Here is a 5,244-nt window from a genome sequence, read left to right as displayed (position 1 = left end):
AAATCTAATTATTTGTATTATTATCATTATTTTAGTATTATCATAATTATTAATTTAACAAACAAATGTTATTTATATAAAAATATATTAATATTTGTGTATAAAAGGAATATATTTAATTAAATAATGAAACCTATAGGTTATTAAAATAAAAATGTTATCACTAATAAATATATAAATAAATTTGTTCGATTACAATTATAAGTGTTAATATATATAATTGAATATAGGTTCGTGAATCCGAGATCAACTCTGCACTTGTTCAGTGCTGTCATACGCATAATTACTACAAAATACAATATCGTGAGTTTTCATAGCTCCCTTTTTATATATATTTTTGGGCTGAGAATACATGTAATGTTTTATATATGTTTTATAAAATTGATACAAGTATTAAACTAAATTCTACGTGGGTTAGAATCACAAATATTCCCCTAGCTTGGTAACGTAATCGATTGGTCTCTGTATCGTAGGCGCGAATCCTATTGATAGATCTATCGGGTTTGACAACCCCATCCGGGCTAGTCGCGCTAGCAGTTAACGGATGTTTAGTACTTCGAGGTTATTTATCGCACTTGATTCGGTGTTCTATAGACATCAGGGGTATTCATTATTATTATTATTATTATTATTATTATTATTATTATTATTATTATTATTATTATTATTATTATTATTATTATTATTATTATTATTATTATTATTATTATTATTATTATTATTATTATTGTTAAGGCTTGTTACCAGGTGCCCATGGTTGTAGAATCTTTTTATTACACTGCGGTGTAAGGATATTTATGGAAACTGAAATCTTGTGATCTATTACTATTATCAAAATCATTAATTATGACAAACCTATGAACTCACTCAACCTCGTGTTGACTTTTTAAGCATGTTTATTCTCAGGTACTTTTTGCTTTCGCTGTAAAACTTTGCTGTTACATAGAAGTCAAGCCAAGCACTGGGACCAGAGTTAACATCGCCGTTAATGGATTTTGACGGGGTGTCACATCTTTCCTGGTCGTCTAAGCGGCAACATACCCCTTCCCGTTCTAGTGCCGAGGCTGAGTATCGCGGTGTTGCTAATGCCGTGGCTGAAACGTGTTGGATTCGTAACCTTATTCGTGAGCTCCATTGTCCCCTATCCTCAGCTACTCTTGTTTACTGCGACAATGTAAGCGTAGTCTACATGACCAGTAACCATGTTCAGCACCAGCGCACAAAGCATATAGAGATAGATATTCATTTTGTTTGAGACCTTGTAGTTAAAGGTCATGTTCGTGTGCTACATGTTCCTTCTCACTACCAGTATGCTGATATCTTCACCAAAAGTCTGCCAACCGCTCTCTTCGATGAGTTCCGCTCTAGTTTGAGCGTCCGCGCTACTCCCGCTCCAATTATGGGGGGCTGTTAGATGGACTACTCTTGGGCTTCTTAGATCACATGTATTATCTTGGGCTTGTTAGATCACATGTATTATTATTAGCCCATTAGGTTTTTAGATGTAGCACTACTGCCTATTTATGCATTGTAATCTCATTCAGTTGTGAATAACAAAAACACGCTTTGTACGAGCTGTATACCGATTACATTTGGTATATACAAATAGTATTAGTATTTTTACAATTTTGTGTATTGTCATGATTTTGGATTATGTAATAATTATGAAGAAATAATAAGGTTGTCCCTTTATCCTTGAATTTCATCCAATGGTTCCTTTGCATATTGCGTTGCTGGGGCAGTGGGGGAGAGGAGTTTTACCGCACATGCCTTCGGATTGGGTCGGGTTTTCTCCTGGGCAGCAGTTGAGGGCGCGTTATGCAACTACAGAGAGATGAATGCGTGGGTAGTTAAGTCCTACTGGGTGATCCCGGACAACTGTTAAAAAAATACAATTTGACGCTTGTTAGCGATCGTGCCAAGTTCCTTCACCAACCAAGATGCCTTCTTGACAGAAAATTGAATCCAATCAAGGTCATCAACTATTATGTTTATTTGTTCTATCTGCAAAAAATTGTTGCTAGTCTTCATGTATACATATGACGAAAAAGAATTGATAACGTGATCTAAGAAATTGTAATGTGGTTTGATATACACCCGCCCCCGCCCTTTTAGTGATACTGCACTATCGGACGCAACATTTATATGTCATGTACAACCTGTTATACATGCTATAAGTTTACACGGAGTATGAACTTCGGTTTCATGAAAGTTATAAAATGATTAATGGTAACAACTTTTTTGAAATTCTATTGTTTGATCAGTCTCATCATTTGATTACCCTGAACAATTAGTTACTGGTTAGTAATTTCAAAACTATGTACATTCACCATATTCTAAAAAAAAAGGTTTATGAAGTTTATAACCAGTGTTGTTGGCCTAGCGCTATTGAGCACCCTTTTAACTAAAATGTTGTGAGTTTAGTTCAATAGTTATATATATATATATATATATATATATATATATATATATATATATATATATATATATATATATATATATATATATATATATATATATATATATATATATATATGGTAGTGATCTCATGAGAATATTCTCATATTATATATAAAATGAGAACAAGGATAAAATAGTAATTTGCATCATCTAAATTTTAGGCATCTATTTTTCACGTTATCTGATCTCAAAAAAAGTTAGCGTCATATATAATCCATAACTAAAAACCATTAGTTTTATCTTCATCCAGTTTATATTAGATTTTAATATCAAATTTATTCCATCAATTCAATAATTATGGATGCATTTAAATATGCGTTACATCAGTTTAATATTCTTAAAAATGTTACGCATCATCAATTAGTCATGGATACATACATGTGTTTTATAAAAGAATCATCCCAAATCCAATTAAAAAGGATGCGTCAATTTAATTTAATATTCATAGAAATGTTATGCATCATCAATTAGTCATGGATACATACATGTTTTGTAAAAGAATCATTCCAAGGATGCGTCAATTTTTGAAGGAATGCTTTAACGCAGAGAAACTTCATTACCTTATTAAGAATGCATCAAATAATACCATTTCATACTTCCATTTTATGGATCATTATAACATATATATTTAACTGCATCCAAACTTGCAAAAAAAAAAAAAAAAAAAAAAATAAAAAAATTAGGTTATAAATCTTGTCCTTCTAGTCGCATGAATGTATTGGAAAAAAAAATTAAGAGTAGTTATACATGTGAGAAAATGAAGGAACAAGATGATAGAGATTGTGAAACTGCACTAAAACCAAATCGAGACTTATAATTAAGAAAAAATTACGCCGGTAATACCTGTGGTTTGCACATTTTTGCCCCGATACACCTAAAGTTTTTTTTTTGCTTGGTTCATACCTATGGTTTGCAAGAGTAACGTTTGTGGTACATAATACAAACTTCCGTTATCTCTATCAGTTTAAACCCTCACATGTGCACTGCATGTGAGGGTATTTTTGTCTCATCAAACAATTGACTGACCTAGTAAAATACATGAAAACCATACGTAAACTTAGCAGCAAAAAATATATGCGACAGTTTGCTCGACAGTTTGTTCTCCTTTTTCTTCTGCGTTCATCATCAAAAAGAAAATAGTAACCCTAACAGCAAACGAGATGGATTCTACTTTATATCATATGCGAAACGAATCAGACTCCTTTGATTTCAGCGATTTATATGGTAAGATGTCATATTCATCATTTTTTTTCTAATTGAATTGCTACTGTTTCATTGATATATATATATATATATATATATATATATATATATATATATATATATATATATATATATATATATATATATATAGGGGCAGGATCAATGGGGAAGTAACCAATCGGGGGGAAGCGGGGGGAAGCAAAAAAAAAAAATCGTTTTTTTTGAATTTTTTTTCCGGCATCAAGATCACACGAAAATATGAACATTTAGAAGAGACACTTCGTGATGAATGTTATTATTTAGGCGAAAAAACGATCAACAAAAATAACATTCAAGATAATATTGTTCGTGAAGAATATGAATGTTTTTTTTCCATGTTTTGTGAAGTAAAATTTAGCCCGATTTAGAGTTTAGGGTTTAGGGTTTAGGGTTTGGTGTTTTGGGTTTATTCCATAACCCAAAACACCAAACCCTAAACCCTAAACCCTAAACTCTAAACCGTTCGTGTTAAAAACTCAATCTAAATCCTAAATCTAAACCCTAAATCTAAACCCTAAACCCTAAATTTCTAAACCCTAATATCTAAACCCTATAAACCCTAATATCTAAACCCCAATAGCTAAAACCTCAAAATACGTTCGAAAAACACGATAATTGTTATATATTACTTCTTCGAGCGTTTTTCCACCAAAATAAAAACATTTATCACAAAGTGTCTCTACTAAATGTTCATATTTTCATCTTATCTATAATGTTCGTGAACAAAGTTTTTTCAAAAAACGAAAAAAAAAAGTTTTTGCTTCCCCCCGAATGGTTACTTCCCTCTTGATCCTACCACTATATATATATATATATATATATATATATATATATATATATATATATATATATATATATATATATATATATATATATAGTTGACTATCCTAGACTTTTTACAATCAAATTACATCACGGTGGCCAATTTACTCATCCTCCACGTAGGGATTATGTCAATGGTAAGACAACTTATTTCGACTTAGTTGCAAGTGGTACGTTTAGTGTTAAGGAGTTAACAAAAATGGTGGTAGATCTTGGTTATGATTGCAATTCTAAGATGTCATACCACTTTTGTTTACCTGATTCAAATTTGGATTATGGATTAGAACCACTAAGTACAGAAAATGATATTAACAATTTGAAGCAACATGTGGGGTTAAATAAAGAGATAAGTTTGTTTGTTGAACATGAAGTAACAAAGGTTGATGATATAGTGACAATTTTGATTGAGAATAACATAGGAGAAGAACTGTGAGGATGATGATAGTGACTTGAATGTTGATGAAGATATGACAGGTAAAGAAGAAAGTGTGGATGATGATATTGATTTTAATCTTGATGAAGATAATCAAGTATAAGATTTTGATGTTGATATGAATGACTTTCATTGTAGCATTGACAAAGATATTAAATTCATGGGAAATGCTTCTAAAACTATTGATTTATGCCCCACTGATCAACAGATAGTTACTATTGAAAGGTTGAATGATGATGAGTTTGATAGTGAACTTGAGTATGAACATGATATTGAAGGGGACGGGA

This window comes from Rutidosis leptorrhynchoides, chromosome 6 (assembly GCF_046630445.1).
Source record: "Rutidosis leptorrhynchoides isolate AG116_Rl617_1_P2 chromosome 6, CSIRO_AGI_Rlap_v1, whole genome shotgun sequence".
Taxonomy (NCBI): Eukaryota; Viridiplantae; Streptophyta; class Magnoliopsida; order Asterales; family Asteraceae; genus Rutidosis; species Rutidosis leptorrhynchoides.
This window is presented reverse-complemented; position numbering follows the sequence as displayed.